The sequence below is a fragment of the Mixophyes fleayi genome, chromosome 3 (assembly GCF_038048845.1).
Source record: "Mixophyes fleayi isolate aMixFle1 chromosome 3, aMixFle1.hap1, whole genome shotgun sequence".
Lineage (NCBI taxonomy): Eukaryota > Metazoa > Chordata > Amphibia > Anura > Limnodynastidae > Mixophyes > Mixophyes fleayi.
In genome coordinates this window covers 140,669,520-140,686,976 of record NC_134404.1, presented here as the reverse complement: position 1 = coordinate 140,686,976, position 17,457 = coordinate 140,669,520, and the positions used below count along the sequence as shown (strand labels likewise).

Genomic DNA, 17,457 nt, shown 5'->3' with positions numbered 1-17,457 from the left:
TTCCATTGAGCCTCAGCCGGGCCTTGTGCAGCCGGTCCTTAGGGTCCGTGGGTGACCCCATAGTAAGGAGACAGTCTCCTTGGTTAGACCTGGGTGAGGGGGTTAGGAACCGCCCTCCGGTATGGTCCGGTGAGTATCACGCTCGATTCCCCCTTTCGGTTGGGCCCTCACCGAGTGGTGTGCGAGGTACTTGAGGTGGGACTGTTCCTGGTCTCAAGTGCCTGTAGTCCCCCGTGCCTTGGCGAGAGCAAAGTGAGGAGGCGGCAAGTGAGCTTGGACTGAGAGTGTCCTTGTTCATTGCCGTGTTCTTGGACAGCCCTTTCCTGGTAGGCACGGCCGTAATCTCTGTCTCTTTCTTAGAAGGACGTGGTTGGAGGTGACAAGGGTTGCGGCTGCTGATCTGCTGGAATCGAATCGCAGCTGGGACATCGCAAGCTGACTGGAGGTGACCATCGTTTACAAAGTAAGTTTTTCTGTGTTGCGTCTGTCCTGTTCCCCGCAGGCGCTACAATGTCACTTCCATCAAACACGTATAGCATACATCTACATACTCCTTAGTGATTTTGCTGGTACATAAAAACAATATAAGTTTGGTTGACAGTGGGTGGCAGTCTAATGTGTAAAAGCTTACTGATGTGTATAAAAGTGTTAGTATAGCAATTGCGGCACTATATGTTGATTACAGTAACCATAGTATATTGATCCCGTCTTCTTGCACTGATGCACTTGCATGGTACCAAGAGAGTAGAGCATACTGTTGCACGGTGTTTGCAAGTGGAGGGGAGTTAGCAGGCATTTGCTTTGAGTACTTTGGGGGTTAGAGAGTAAATAACTGAAAGAAAATTGCAGTAGCCCAGGGTAATTTGAGAGTGCATTGGTGAGTAACAAATTGTTGTCTATGTGTCTATTTATGTGCTATAGTGTAGGGTCTGTATCATAGAAAGAGAGCAGTCAGTTACAGGAAATTACTATTTTGCAGAGCAGCTGCTGTCTGGCTAGATCAACTGTGAGGCAATTCAAATCCTGTGATAATGTAATACAATGGTTTATTTCTCGCATAACTCTTGTAATATGTTTGAAAGTTGTTTACTATCGTTATGTTTTGTTGCTAACTTTGTCCCTCCACAGCTTCTGTAGCCTATAAACTATAGTTTAGTATTTAAGCCCTCTAGAGGGAAAATGTTCAAGCTCCGGTGGATTTGCAAAGTGGAGATGTTGCCTTTTAGCGACCAATCAGATTCTAGTTATCATTTTTTTAGTACATTCTACAAAATGAAAGCTACAATGTGATTGGTTGCTATAGGCAACATCTACACTTTTCAAACCCATCGGAAACTTGCAGCTGGATACATTTAGCCCTAGTACTTCAAGTTGTTTCATGCTGGGAAGCAAGCTGCAGGGGTAGGCTGGGCTGGAAGGCAGGGGGGCATCTGCCCCCCCGGGCCGGTCACATAATGGGCTATCTTGGGCTGGGTCACTGGGCCACCTGTATTTTTTGTCCTATAAAATGTTACTACTAGGTTGCTGAGTCCAGTCTTGCCCCCCAGGATAAAGTTTGCCAGCCCTCCCCTGACTGCAATACAGGCATGTCAGATTTTTTCGGCTCCTTTTTGTCTGCATTCTGCAGCGCCACAGTTGTGTTATATTTCATTTATTAATTTACATAGTAATTAAAATAGTAAATAAATAAATAGCAGCAACATGAAACAATAATAAACACTTCCCCAGGTAAACAACACATACTCACCTGGCTGTCCACATGATGTAAAAGGAAATGGGATTTATCAGACCAGGCCACCTTCTTCCATTCCTCCACGGTTCAGTTTTGGCGCTCACATGCAGGCCCGGCGCTCCCATTAGGCAACCTTAGGCAGTTGCCTAGGGCGCCGGGACCTGCAGGGCGCCGCTACCGCTGACTAGATTTAAAAATCTAGTCAGCGGAGAGAAGTGGAGAGAAGTTTTCCAACGTCCGCCGTCAGTGTGTATTTATTCAGATGCGCCCGGGCGCCTGCTGTATTATCACACTGTCTGTCAGTGACAGACAGTGTGAATAAAGTTCTTTCCCCCTCCCCTCCCCTCCCAGCATGCATCGCTCCGCCTCCTGTGTGAAGGCGAGGAGCAGCCATAGGACAGAGAAGAGAAGTGAAGAGAAGAGAAGAGAAGTGAAGAAAAGAAAAGAGGTTTGAAGAGCCCCCCTGCATCTACAGACCAGGTAAATAAAATGTAATCATTTATTTATTTATTTATTTATTTATTGGGAGGGGGGGGGGGCGGCGGCGGCGGGGCAGGAAGGGGGGGGGGGTGTTGAAATTTTGCCTAGGGCGCCAAAAACCCTAGCACCGGCCCTGCTCACATGCCCATTGTAGGTGCTTTCGGCAGTGGACAGTGGTCAACATGGGCACTCTGAACTGTCTGCAACTACGGAGCCCCATATACAGCAAGCTGTGATGCACTGTGTGTTTTGGTATCTTTCTATCATATGTCAAAAAGAAATAAGTGAAATTCAGTGTGTAGTTAACACAAGTATTTTATACTCCAAAGCTTGAAAATGGCTTGTAGTATCATGTTAGTTTAACTGCTGCCAAACTCACACTGCCAAAATTCAATGCAAACCTAATTAAACATTGATTCTTTGCGTTGTCCAAAATGTTCTTTAAAGTAATAACTTTCACTGCTACAAGAAAATCAGTACTAAGTGTATATTTACTGGATTTATAACTATTTTATATTAAATTGCTTTTTAACAATGGAAAGCTATTTTTGACATTATTTTCTTAAAATTTGTTTACAGTTTGTACAGTATTTCCCACTGCATGTCGTTTTACTACCTCTTTTTAAGTATAAAATCATAAAATAAGCTGGTCCTTTCGGCTAACTATCCAGATAGCAGCTGCTTTTGGACCCAGCAACTGTTAGGACTCATCAGACCACCTCAGTTTATGAGCCCCCATTAGTTGCCACCCGTGCTGCTCCAAGCCCTGAACCCCTCTGTGGAGAATAGAGACTAGTTTGGAGTTTACATTCAGCAGCTGTGTGGTTGTCTACACCACAAGACAATTGAAGCCATAGAACGCCATCTGTGCCAACCTGCATTATTAGGCTCCAAATTTAGAAACTGCTCAGAGGGGAGGAGAACTCCAATGCTCTTTTATTCTCTGAGCATTAAGTGCAGAACAACACTCAGTGGAGGAAAAGGCAAGTGGTTGGTTCAGTAAAGTAAGGGGAGCATATCCTGGGGACTCTTCAACATTTAGCTATGAGGCTGCCAAAGATCTTTGTTACACCCTTGGCTGGCGCTATATAAAACAACTGTTTTTTGTTTTTTTTGAACTATTCATTCAGCAAAAAACCTATTGGAATGCAATGCCCAAAAACACAAATAGTAAATGCTCAGCCAATCACAAGAAATGCTTAAATGCTGGCTGAGCAGGCTTATCGAGACCTATAGTTTACTTTTTTTTAATTGTATATATATATATATATATATATATATATATATATATATATATATACTTAACATAGCATTTTCCTATTCATTTAAATCAGCACTTTTCTTCTTTTTTTTCTCATTTTTCTTTATATAGATTTTTTTTACTGTTCACTGAATAGCAGCCGGACTTGCTCGCATTGCCGTTTAATGCTGGCATTGTGACAGTCGGCAATCACACTGTCTGTATTTTCTCGATGTCGGTATTTTGACCATGCAGGTATTTAGACTGTCACGATTTTCTCCATTTTAGCAATTACACTGCTAGGTATTCTCTCCATGTCAGTATTTACACTGTCAGGATTTTGGTGTGAGGATTATTTCCATCGGTATTGTGACCGCCAGAAATATTTCTACCACCGCTCCAGAAGACAGCTGTCTGAAAACTATTCACAATGACAACTACAAACACCTTTACTCGATTCCTGTGATCAGCACTCTGGTAAGAACAGCAATCTAGCTAGTCACCTCATCTGGACTACAGCACAGCTTTCACTACTCTGCCATCAGCCCTTCAGCAAAAAGTTCAAGACCAGCCTCTTTGTAGCATTTATATAATCTCTAAGTTCTACCAAACCATTGAAGGAGTGAAGTTTTGTTGTGAATCTCTCTGCTTGTGCTTTGAAGAAGACTTGTTTTGTTAGACTGTACATCATGATTCTGTCTTCTCCAATCCTCTGACCTCGACTTTGTCCACCTCTATTCTACCTTCTACAATCCTCCAGCTTGTACCTCATTACCTCCCCTCAGGACTAAACGGTTTGGCCGCACGTGGTGTGTCTCTGATAGTTACCCCAGCCAAGTGGTTCTTTCCTAGGAGCTGCCATCAAAGTGACACCAGGCAGTTGATAATAGCAAGCACAGGACTTTTATTCTGGCTCTGAGCAGTTGGTAATTACAGGCACTGTGCTAGCTTCTGGCTCCAGGCAGTTGGTAAATACAGGCACTATGCTAGCTTCTGGCTTGATAATAGCAGGTAAAGCCCTAGTTCCTGGCTAGGGGTAGTTAGTACTATACATGATTGATGTGTCAAATATGTACAGGGCACACCAAAGTTGTGTAATTCTTTTCTTTTTCTTGTTTTTTTTAAGCATAGGAGATGAACCTCACACTTTTGATGCAGGTCCCATATAGATGCACAATTTCTATATATATAATATGTATATATCTAATATATAATAACTGTTACGAGCATGGGTTTATGGATACATTAAGTGGCACACTATTGGTTTTACTATGATGGAGCTAGTTTGGCTAGAACCAGCCTATCGGTTAGACTGAAAAGTGTAATGTCTAGGAGGTTGGATGGCTCAGTTTTCTAATACAATTTTTAGAGTTAAATATTGACCAAAAAATGCAGAGTTTTGCTGCAACGGTAATAATATTCTCCATTCACATTAAATCATCACTTGAGAACACCATGGCTTTCTGGTCAGACATAGCCTTAAGGAGAGACAGCAGGTTAATAATACAACACAGAAATCATCAGGTCAACAAGAATTTTAATACCTTTCACATTTAAATATTATTTAAACGCAAACATGAAGCATAATAACCATAAGTTATGTCTTCATAATCACATGACTTCCTTCCAAAATAACCTTAAAAAATGTCCTACCAGACTCCGTGGGTCATTTACGAACCAGGAAGAACAGCTCAAGTGCCATTGTGATTCCCTAAAGTTATATTTGGGTCCATACATTAATCTCTGTAGAAATGTGCACTCATCTATAAAAGTATCCATAATTGTGTATATACTGATACGATGCTGTTTGATTTTTGTATATGTTTATGTACACTACTTATTTGTCAAATCCAGCACTATGTCAGTACACACAAAATGTCCTAATATTTGACACTTCGGGAGCGCTGCTTGTTCTATTTTTGTTGCATGAAACGTTTGGAAAACAGTGTGTTTTGAAACTGTATTTACTATTGGGACCAGTAAACCCTGATTTTACGGCCATGAAAACTGCAGTGACAAAAATCAGTTGGTACAGAGAGTCCATAGCAAGCACCACTTTGTACAATCCTAAGGTGCAAGGGAGGGGCTTAAAATCCAAAAGTAAAATACATTCATTAGCCACAATATGAAAATCACCATCCCAATATTATGTAGGACTCCCTTGTGCTACCAAAACACCTCTGACCCATCGAGGATTGGACTCCACAAGACCACTGAAGGTGTCCTGTGGTTTCTGGCACCAAGACGTTAGCAGCAGATCCTTTAAGTACTGTAAGTTGCAAAGTGAGGCCTCCATGGCTCGGACTTGTTTTTCCAGCACATCCCACAGATGCTCGATTGGATTGAGATCTGGGGATTTTGGAGGCCAAGTCAAAACCTTGAACTCTTTGTCATGTTCCTCAACCAGGGCACATTACCCTGCTGAAAGAGACCATTGCCATTAGGGAATACCGTTGCCATGAAGGGGTGTACTTGGTCTACAACAATTGCTTCAAGGTTTCCCAGCAAAAAGTTTCCCAGAGCTTCACACTGCCACTGCTGACTTGCCTTCTTCACATAGTGCATCCTGATGCCATCTCTTCTCTGGGTAAACAACGCACACTCACTTGGCCGTCCCCATGATGTAAAGAAAAAAACATGAAACATCAGAGCAGACCACCTTTTCCATTGCTTCATGTGCCAGTTCTAACACTGATCTGCCCATTGTAGGCACTTTTGTCAGTGGACTGGGGTCAGCATGGGCACTCTGACTGGTCTGCGGCTACACAGCAAGCTGCAGTACACTGTGTGTTCTGACACCTTTCTATCATAGCCAGCTAACCTTCGCTCCCCATGCGCATCAGTAAGCTTTGGGCACCCATGACCCTGTCACCAGTTCACCAGTTGTACTAACCACTGCATATCGGGAACACCCCACAAGACCTGCCATTTTGGAGATGCTCTGCCCCAGTCATCTAGTCATCACAATTTGGCCCTTATCAAAGTCGCTCAGATCCTTAAGCTTGTCCATTTTTACTGCTTCCATTAAATCAACTTCAAGAACTAACTGTTCACTTGCTGCCTAATATATCCCAGCCGTTTGACAGGTGTCATTGTAACAAGATAATCAATCTTATTCACTTCACTTGTCAGTGGTTTTTAATGTTGTGGCTGATCTGTGTATAATGACATAGCATTTGTTCCCCTTCGGACATCATATTAACATTTTAAAATGCCTAATTCCATTTGAACTTGCAGTTTTACTGTAGCTATATAAAATTCATACGTTTTACAAGTCATTCTTTAATTAAACTCTTAACTTTACAGAGCAAACAATACAACCTATCATATTAATAAACATTCAGCGAATTAGGTTCTCTTTAGTGAATAACTTATCTGCATTTCTTTCATTAAAGATTTATAAAAGTGGATGAATTGACTGGACATAAACCTTACACATACATCAGTTATCTTTTCCTATTACTCCTATTCATTCTGAAAGACAGAAGGGAATAAAAACAAGCACAGTTAACAGTGGAAAGTAGAAATATCACATATGAAATATTTTCCCTAAGCTTGGGAGCGATCCAGAATGATATTCCACTAAAAATAAGCAGTGAGTGATCCATGAATTGGTTTCTATGTAAACAGTGGAAATGCATGTGGACATTGTGCTTATCTTACAATGACTGTCTTTATGTGTTATCCTGAATTTTGCTTATATTCGTTACACAGTGACATTTTTTTACAACAGTTTTATTGTAGCTATATCTTTTATTTTGTGTGGTAAGGTTTGGTATATTGTTTATTTATCTGCATATGGTATATATTGAATTTAATATATTTTGATTTAGGAGCAAATCCAGCAATGGAGTGCAAAATTTGCAACTGGAAAAAGCATTATGTGTTGCAGCACCCAGGTAAAATTTGCACTTACCTCCAAATCAGCCCTAAAGTAACATTTTGTTATGTCAATAAATATGCAGTATACAAAACACATTTGTTTTTATAAATGCATTCCCTTGTATCAACTCTATATCTATAACATGCATTGAAAACGTAGCTGCTAACTACACAGATTCCCTGTTCTCCTTGGTGCAAATGAACAGTTCCCATTCAGCTATGAAATGTGAAGATCTCTGAGCAGAACGTGTGGGGAGACTGCTTCCTTTGAGCAGAGTACAACCAATCTTTGTAGTACGACAAGATGTTTGTGGCCTAGCAAATATAAGTTATTTATTTGAGTACACTAAATTCCATTGGACTATAATGTTAATCCCTCTGCGGGATAAAGGCATGGTAGACCATAAATAGTTTACAATATTCTATCTGTGACATTACTGGAATTCAGGGCTAGATAAAGCATTAAGCACAGTAGATATGTTCCTAAGGGCAACAGAAGCAGAGAGGTCACTATTGCCAGCCTCGGACTGGCCTGCCGGCCAGCCGGGCTAGACTCCGGTAGGCCCCGCCGCGATTAAGCTCCGTCCCCTCCGACGTTAGGGCGGAGCTTCCAGCGATCACTTGACTGCCCGACGTCTGCGGGCCTCGGCGGCAGTGTCAGTAATAAACACACTACCGCGCAGGTGCAGAGAGCCTGTCTTGTCTCTCTGCACCTGCGCAGTAGTGTGTTTTCAACTTCAGCAGGGAAGGAGGAGTTGTGTTTCTGTTGCAGCCGCCCAGAGGAGCAGCATGCCAGACCTTTTCAGGATCAGGTAAGTGGCTCTCTGGCATTACTCCATCATTGGCTGAGTCGTATATAAATGTACATATGTCCACTATGTTCCTTTTAAACTTATCTGATGCCTGCAGTAGGGGTCTATATAATTTATTTGTTTATGGAATATCATTATTTTTTTTATCACTTGAACCATTCTTTTTAAAACAAAACTTTTATTGGATATAATATTAAAATAATATAATAATATATAATAGCAAAATATAAAATATCAATATAATTAGTAAAATCAAAATTATGATAAAACTGGATGCACTGTGTATCTATACCTATATATCCAAACCAAATAATATATGGTAAGGAGGCTAATATGAATAATCAAAACCACCAGATATATTACCATAGTCGTCCTTATTAATCCTATTGAAGTGGTGGTTTTGATTATTCATATCAGTGGATGATAACTGACCACTGATCCCACATCAGTATATCTGCATATTAGCAATACTTATACAGCCTCCTTAGCATATATCCTTTGGTTTGGATATATAGGTATAGATACACAGTGCATCCAGTTTTATTTTAATTTTGATTTTATTAATAATATTGATTTAAAATGATGGTTCAAGTGATAACAATAAATGATATAGGTCCATAGTGCACCTTGTTGAAAAAAAACTACTGTTCTTTCTTTTCTCTATCAAGTTATCCTCTAGTTTTTGCTTGCACCCCAGTTATAAAATAAGATTTTATCAATACTTATAAAATCCTAAAAGGGAGTGAAAGAATTATTCCTAGAGATAGATTATAAATAATCTTGCTGTCTTTACCCCTTTATATTATCTTTTCTATCAGCCTTCCTTCCTTATTCACTTTCTTTGTCAGCAATTTTTTATTTTCTTTATGTGATAGCAAGCACTGCATGGTAATTAGTGTTGAACTCATTTGCACAAGTATAGTTAATTGGCTCCAGCAATTAATTAATGTGTTGAAAATTTGGCACCAGAAAATAAATTTTTTTGTGATAAAACAAAGAAAGTGAAATGAGAGTGTCCAACATCCTGTCTAGTCTGGGTCTGGAATATACCCCCAGTGTCCCTGAGGGATGAAAGGGGGAAATGGGGAGAGCCCTGTGGGATGAAATGGGGAGAGCCCTGAGGGATGAAATGGGGAGAGCCCTGAGGGATGAAATGGGGAGAGCCCTGAGAAACGAAATGGGGAGAGCCCTGAGGGATGAAAGGGGGAAATGGGGAGAGCCCTGAGGGATGAGGGATGGAAGAGGGAAATCGGGAGAGCTCTGAGGCAAAAGCATTTGTGATAAAATGTTCTTGTATATTACAATACAGAAAACACACTGGGCCCCATTTGAAAACTGGAAGATAATCAGAAAAACCTGACCAATCTTGAATTGAGCTGCACCCAGATTGAGAATCCAGGATCAATCAAAACTAAAAATACTCATTATTTACAGGTAGGAAAACATTTGTCCATACTAATATTTAGAATGTTTCTAAATATTTGATTTTAGCCAGCCACTCTGAAAATGTAAACTATGTTTGCATGTCATGATGAAAACGGCTTAGTTTATGGAATATCATGATTATCAGATTATATAATGTTCCTAATTATGTGATCATTGCATATAATTAGTATATTTTGAGGGAATGGCATGTTGAAGGGCATGGCATGATTATAACGAAGTAGAATGGCATGTATATGGTTGACAGAGGCTTGCATGATTCTAATGAAGTTGGATGGCGTGATTATATTGCGGTGGCATGCCTTTAATAATGTGTATTTTGTCTTGCTAGGGTGGCATGATAATAAGTAAGATAGGCTTGTCTTTATCATACTGTGTATGTGTTAATAATAGTTATATATGATGGCGTAATTATATGGAGATCTTGCTAATTGTGCTATCTTACCATGTTGGCATGATTATATATGAGGTTATTTATAATGAAGACATTGTAGGACAGCATGATAAAGGATGATATTCAAGAAATTGTTATGCATGATTGAGGGAAACAGAGTTGGAACTATCTGCAGTCAGGGCATCAAGCAATCTTCAGTGGGCATCATTGATGTCCAAAATATTGTTTGTTATTGCTAGGCACTACAAAATGTCTTCCAAAGGAAGTGCAGTTTCAGTAGACAAAAGCCAAGCGGAAGTGCCTAAAAAGAAGAAATATAGTAGTGGCTCAGCAAAGAGATTGCAAGCGTCACAAAAGAGCCTGAGAGACGCAGGAAATGCACCAGGCCAACAAAAGCTATGGAAGTCTAAGGATGTTACTGTAGAACCAATGGACTTAAGCCTTCAACATGTTTCTGAAAGCACAGTACAGAAGGATGCTGCAGCATCAGTGTCTAGTGCAGACGAAGGTCCGTCCGTTGTATTAAGTGAACCGGAAGGCTCAGGAGAAAATATTTGTGGGCTCGGCCTCACCGAGACCCATGGTCAAGATATGGACAGTTCTGCAGAAAGTGAGATCTTGTTTTCACCTCTTCCATCTGTATCTGAAAAATGTAATGTTTTTGTTGCACCAGAAGCATTATGCAGTATTTCAGCAAAATTACATTTTATGAAAGCTCACCCTGTGCAGCCACCTTCAGATGCTTCTCATACTTTGCCTTTTCAAGCTCATAGAGTCTACTTTCGACCGGTACCCGGTGGAAGTGCCATTCAGAGGAAATGGCTTTCTTACTGTGTTGAAAGTCAAAAAATATTTTGTTCAACTTGTATGGCATTTTGTAGCAATCGTAAAAGTAAATTTATTTTTGGATGGCAAGTTAAGAAACATGTGTATGACAGAGTAAGGGAACATGAAGAATCTAGCCAACATCAAGTAGCTGTCAGTGCATATTTGCATGCAGAAAGGAAAAGTGATATAGAAACTTTAATCAATGTAAATTTAGTAAACAAACATAGAGAAGAAGTGCAGCACAATCGCATGGTTATTAGTCGTCTTATTGCTATCATACTCTACATTGCAAAGCAAGCGCTTGCTTACAGAGGGCAGGATGAGGCTGCTCATACTTTACTCAATAGTGACCTCAACCACGGTAACTTTCTGGGGTTAGTTCTGCTTCTGAGTAAATATGGTGTACTGCAAAAACACATAGAGCAAGCAGTAGAAAAAAGTGAGGCCAGGAAAAGACGCCATCAGAAGAGTAAAGGAAAGGGTGGAATGGTAACATTTTTAAGCAAAACAACTGTTAACAAGCTGATAATAATAATGGGAAATATGGTAAAACAGAAAATAAGCCAGGAGGTGAAAGATGCTGTGAAATTTAGTGTAGAAATGGACAGTACACAGGATATTGGTGTTGTGGAACAATGTAGCATCATTTTAAGGTATACCAAAGACAGCATGGTTTTTGAAAGACTCTTCAGTCTTGTTGATGTCAGAAGCACTACTGGGGAAGCTCTGTTTTCCGTTCTGAAGGAGCGACTTGAAATGTTCTCTCTGAGCATAAGTAACATTATTGGTTGCTCTTTTGATGGTGCTGCAAACATGAGGGGGCACTACAGTGGAGTATAGGCCTACATAAGAAAAGAGTCCTGTAATTCAGTGTACACTTGGTGTTATGCATTGTAGATATCACACAGTGTGTTACTCCAGTAAAGTCTTTATTTGAGCTTTTAGAGAAAACAGCATGTTTTTTTTCAGAGTCTTACAAGAGATCATCTGTGTGGGCAGAACATGTCTCCAACCAGCGTCAAGGGCAGGAAAAACTTTCTCGACTAAAGAAAATTAGTGACACACGCTGGTGGAGCAAACCAAGAGCATTAAGTACAATTTTTGGATCATCTTCTGAACAATCCAATGAATTGTACAGCACCTTGCTTTCTTGCCTGGAGTATATTTCAGTGTCACCACAGTTTGACAGTAAAATCATTAGTGAGGCAAAGTACTTACTCCATGCCTGGACAAGATACGAAACACTACTTGTATCATTTATGTTCATGCAGATCTTTGAAATTGCAACTCCAGTTTCTGATTATCTGCAGACTGCTGGCTTGGACATATTACAGGCCTGGCGAATGGTTGATATTGCCAAGGGTCTGCTTCAGAAGCTTAGACCTTCTTTTTCGAAATTAATTGAATTAGTGAATTCATTTATTGACAAAGTAGAGAGTTCACTTGAAGAGCATTCTGTAACTGCTAATGTCCAAAAAAGTCTACCCGAAAAAAGGACAGCAAGGAAAAAAAAGATGCCTGGTGAGTTATCTCAGGATGAGCCAATTGAGCACTCTCTAAAAGCTTTCAAAATACAGACATACTATGTTGTACTTGATCAAGCAGTAGAGAGTATTGATAGAAGGTTTTCGAAAAATGAAAGCCTCATTCAGAATTTAACCTACTTTGACCCAAGGCAGTTTAACCGAATGATGACGGATCAGTGTGAGATACCAACAGAGGCTCTGAGAACTGTTGCAGATTTGGCTGAGGTAGACATTGTCCAGCTTAAAGCAGAGCTTCTAAATTTTGTGCAGAATTATTCTGTGCTTAAAAAGCCATATTCTCTTCCGAGCACAAGTGTTAGTGTAGAAGAAACAAACATTGAAGAAACAATGTCTAGTGATATAAAAATGAGAGCCTGTGAAAACTGCCTGACCTGCTGCTACCGGCTCCTATATGATCACAATTTACACTCTGCTACATATACCAATCTGTTTGCTGTGTACAAAACTCTTCTTACATTAGCTTGTACTCAGGTATCTTGCGAAAGAGTTTTTTCAAAGCTTAAAATTGTAAAAAATAGATTGAGATCAATGATTGGCCAATAATTGCTAGAATCATTTCTGCTTCTTAATATAGAAAGGGATATTGTTGGAAATTTCATATTTGATGACATAATTGATACATTTGCACATTCATCTTCTCTTCTACAAAGATTGCTTCTATAACAGCTTAATTGCTGTTAATGATAATGCTTCTTCAATACCACTCCAAAAAAATGAAGGAGGTTATATAAGCGGGTATATTGCACTGTCTGTGATAAACACATTCTAAACATGTTTACGTTAAGTGATTGGAAAATCACTACTGTGTGGTGTTGGAATATTAAGGAATGTTATTTATATTTTATTGCGTTGTTGTGTCAGATGTTCTCAGTGTTACACTAAATTGTTGTTGTGTTAAAATTTTAAGTCTTAAACTTTAACAGTACCACTCCAAAAAATGAAGGAGGTTATATATGCGGGTATATTGCACTGTCTGTGATAAACACATTCTAAACATGTTTACGTTAAGTTATCGGAAAATCACTACTGTGTGATGTTGGAATATTAAGGAATGTTATTTATATTTTATTGCGTTGTTGTGTCAGATGTTGTCAGTGTTACACTAAATAGTTTTGTTTAAATTTTCTAGTTCTAATTTATATTTTTGTATTCATACATATGTTTATTACTATTAATAAAGGTTATTTATTGATTGATACACAATTTGTCTATAGTTTTGTGTACATGATATATGGGAAACTCGTCTAATTTGCAATGTACACTTTGTTCTTTAAGGACCACACTATAGTGCTATAAGTTCTCCTCCTTGGGCTGACCACACCCCCTTGACTGGCCACACCCACTCTTACAGTTGGCCACACCACAACGTAGTGGGCCCCTATCACTGCATTCCCCTGTTGGGCCCTTCATACCCCAGTCTGACACTGATTGCACATACTCTTTTCTTTCATTGGCAAAGTTAAATGAACTTAAAGAGCTTTGAACAAATCCCAGTTGTATTATCTACTCCCCACATGTAGCAAATATGTGGGTACTTCCACCCAGGTGACCTTGTCACCCATAACTGTCCTGAAGCAAAAGGCACTGTGAGAAAATCGCACTGTAAACTGTCAGGGGAAAGACTGTTCATGCCTCCAATATAGAGCTCAATAGAAGCGCATCTATTAAACTCTATAGATGGACTCCCACTCTTCACACTGCAAGGTCACAACACAACAGGCTTTTGGAAGCCCCTGGCTTCAAGTTAAAGGTTGGTTTCTAGAGGGTAGTTTACAAAGCCTGTTGGTTAGGTAACATAGCTTATCTTTTAAGCGGTGAGAGAAAAAAGTGATAGGCAATATTACATTGTAAGTGATACAATATTGTTATGTGACCGGGCAATCAAGACTATGGGATGCTCTGGGCGGGGCTTAAGGTGAAATATTGACTTCTACATTACATGTATGTTAATACGTCATCCATAAGGTAAAACTTGCAATCGATTACTCACTGACAATAATAATAATTTTGAGCTATTAAGAGTACCAGCTATTGAAATATAAAAGCTAGTTTTCCCGTAGAGCTAAGAGCTAAATTTAGGGGTATATTTACTAAGCAGCGGTTCAGATGATCCATCGCTTCGGCGCTTTGCAGTCATTTTTATTTTTTAAAAACGGCAATTTTCTTAAGTGCAAAACTCGATGGGCTTTGTCTTTAATAAAATTGGCATTTAAAAAAAAAGACTGCAAAGCGCGAATAATCAGCGTTTTGTTGGAACGCTTAGTAAATATACCCCTTAGATTTTTGATAGGTTTGTTAGTCCCAATATGTGTTGTTATAGGAAATGATCTCAGCTGCAGAAAAAGAGGGGGATACATATGAGAAATTCAAAGACGATAAATAGACACTACCTAACGCTCAATATGTCCAAAAAAGAGTCATCACCTCCACTCAAATCTCCCTCACCATCAACAACATTGCTATTTCCTCAGTCTCCCAAACCTGCTGCCTTGGTGTCACAGTTGACAATGTTCTCTGCTTTATTCCTCACATCCAGTCTCTTTTACAGTCCTGTCACTTTCACCTTCGAAATATTAGCAGAGTGTCTTTTTCTTACACAAGATGCTACCAAAACTCTTATCTAGTCATTTCTTCACTTGAATAATGCAAACTCCTCCTATCTGGCATTTCCCTCACCCACCTGTCCCCCTTTAAATCCTACTGCTCTTCTTCACTCGCCACACCAAATCCCTCAAGACTTCTCCCTTGCCGTTACCCACTTAGGGGATTGCTACCACAACCGATCAGCCTCTCACACAGCTTTCAGTTCATTAAACACTCTCATAAAACACATCTATTTTTAGAGCATTCCATACTTCCACCTATATTACCCACACTAATGCACTCTTCAGAGATGTCCCAATCTCCACTCTGAGCTTCACTCTCTCCTCTTGTTTTGGCTGTGCCCCTTCTAATTAGAATCTAAGCTCTCTCATTAACAGGGATATCCATACCCTTTGTTTTAATGTCTGCAACTATTTTATTTTTTTTCTACCTTATAAGTCCCTACTTTATGTACATCTGTTTTTTCCACTGTACTGCGCTGCAGAGTATAGTGGCACAAATCAACAATAATAGTAACTTTTTAAAAATACATAAATGATTAATAGAGTATAAGGTTCAAAGCAGAAAGAGGTGAAAAAACATGATGAAGCCCACTGTAGTGAACAGAGAGGAATTACAGTTAGAAGGATTAACCAATAACATCATTGTGGGGAATAAGGCCTAATCATAACTGCAGTATAAATATGTTATATCAAATGAATCCATTGATAAATTGAGATACTAAAGTGTAAAATGTGAAGTTAGAGGGTCTGGTGTGTGTTGACCTGGTGATTCTGTCCACTTCTATGTTAAAAGATAACAGCAACACTTTCAGGGAAAGCTGAGCAGCTTCAAAGGCACTTGGGGTGAGCCAGCTCCTGACAGAGGAGAGTTTTTTTGACAGAGAGAGAGAGAGAGAGATACTAAGCAGTTGGTCACAGCTTGTGACCTTACACAAGGATAATGGCTTTCTGAATCTAAAATATAATTTAGTTTTCAAAATGCAACTTAAAATCAATAACAGTAGTGATCAGTCACGTATTCCTCAATAGCATTAGAAAGGGCAGTCCATATGTCAAATACAGCATTCTGGCACACAGAGGAGTTGAAGAAATGAGTATATGCTCAACAAATATGCTGGACATAGGCCTGTTTGGTATCAATAAGTTGGCAAATTCATAGTGGATCTATTAATAATAAAATTGGGTCTGTGTGACACATAGTAGAATTGGGTAGCAAATCAGGCAACATGCAAATGGTGATTGTAAACAGTGTCACAGACCACAACCCCTGGAAGTGGGGTAAAGTGTAAAGGTGTCTTTAAAAAGCTGAGATCAGTTACAAGAAATTGTCAGTCTTTTGGGAAATCAATCATCATTGATAAGCTGCCCATCTTCAAGCCAGAATATACCACTTATCTGTAAGTTATACTCTAAATTTAATCCCTTTATTTTAAACTGTTTTGCTTGTGTATATATGTCAATTGTTTATTGTTTTTATAATCTGTAAGTATTGTACTTTTTGTATAGTAAATCTAAAAATGTAATAGCGATGTCCTTATTGCTCTAAACAAATTAACTTCCTGTTTATAAGAGAGAGATTGCTTGGCTGGGCTAAGTCTTTAGAAACCATTAAGTCATAGGTTTGCTACGGGCCTTATACATAGCTGGTGGCAGTTGCGGAGAGGTGTGAAGCGTGCTCTTTGTTGGGAAAGGGACCAATGAAATCTGTAGCCTAAGAGATAGGTAAGAGTGAGGTTTAGGCTGAAATCCTGTGTTTTCCCTTACATTAAGCTTTCAAATCACGAGTGCGATTTGTGATATTTAAAGGGAGTCAGGAGAGGTTTCCTGACAAATTAGAGGTGATATATTTTTTGACTGTGTGAATATTAAATCAGGGAGTGGCCAGAGGTGGCTATTCGTGACACCCACATTTTCTTCTTTCCATAAAACTAGGACACACCTATTGAGATTCTACATAGCTAGACAGTGATCACGCATTAAAAGTTTATTGGGTCTTGGCAAGGGAAGTCTTCAATGCTTCTGACAATTTCTCTGGGATACTTATTTCCGTAGCAGTCAGGCTGATGAAAGGATGAATCTGGTTGATGATGTCTGTGGATCTAAGGACATTTTGAAAGGATAATTCTAATTGAAACCTATTATTACAAGAATTCAGCTGTTGTAACCAAGACTGGTATAATTTAGAAGATGTAATAATGGGTAAATTACAACCCTTTGGAGCCAAGTCAGCACGTATTTCAATCATAAACAACTATTTAGCACTGTTTGCACCACTCTTAATATATTTTACAATTAATGTAAAACACTTAAGTTTTCCTTTTTATTCTAATACTAGGTATGCTTTGTGTATGACCCCTCATCAGTTTTGAATGAATAAAGTAATAACTTTTTAATTACTATATTTTTAATTACAATATAATAATTATTTTTTTTGTAGGTATATCTACTTTTTCAACATAATTATTAGCTCCTAGAACAAATATGTTTCTGACC

At 39.2% G+C, this 17,457-nt stretch overlaps 1 protein-coding gene across 1 annotated transcript in view; it reads right to left on the bottom strand.

The window, feature by feature from the left end:
- The window catches only part of KBTBD11 (kelch repeat and BTB domain containing 11), a 76,422-nt gene extending 74,593 nt beyond the window's left edge, over positions 1 to 1,829 (bottom strand). Inside the window, exon 1 of the mRNA XM_075202479.1 lies at positions 1,748 to 1,829. The gene's annotated coding sequence lies outside the window, so the exon portion shown is untranslated. The remainder of the gene's footprint in view (positions 1 to 1,747) is intronic.
- Positions 1,830 to 17,457: the final 15,628 nt, after the last annotated feature.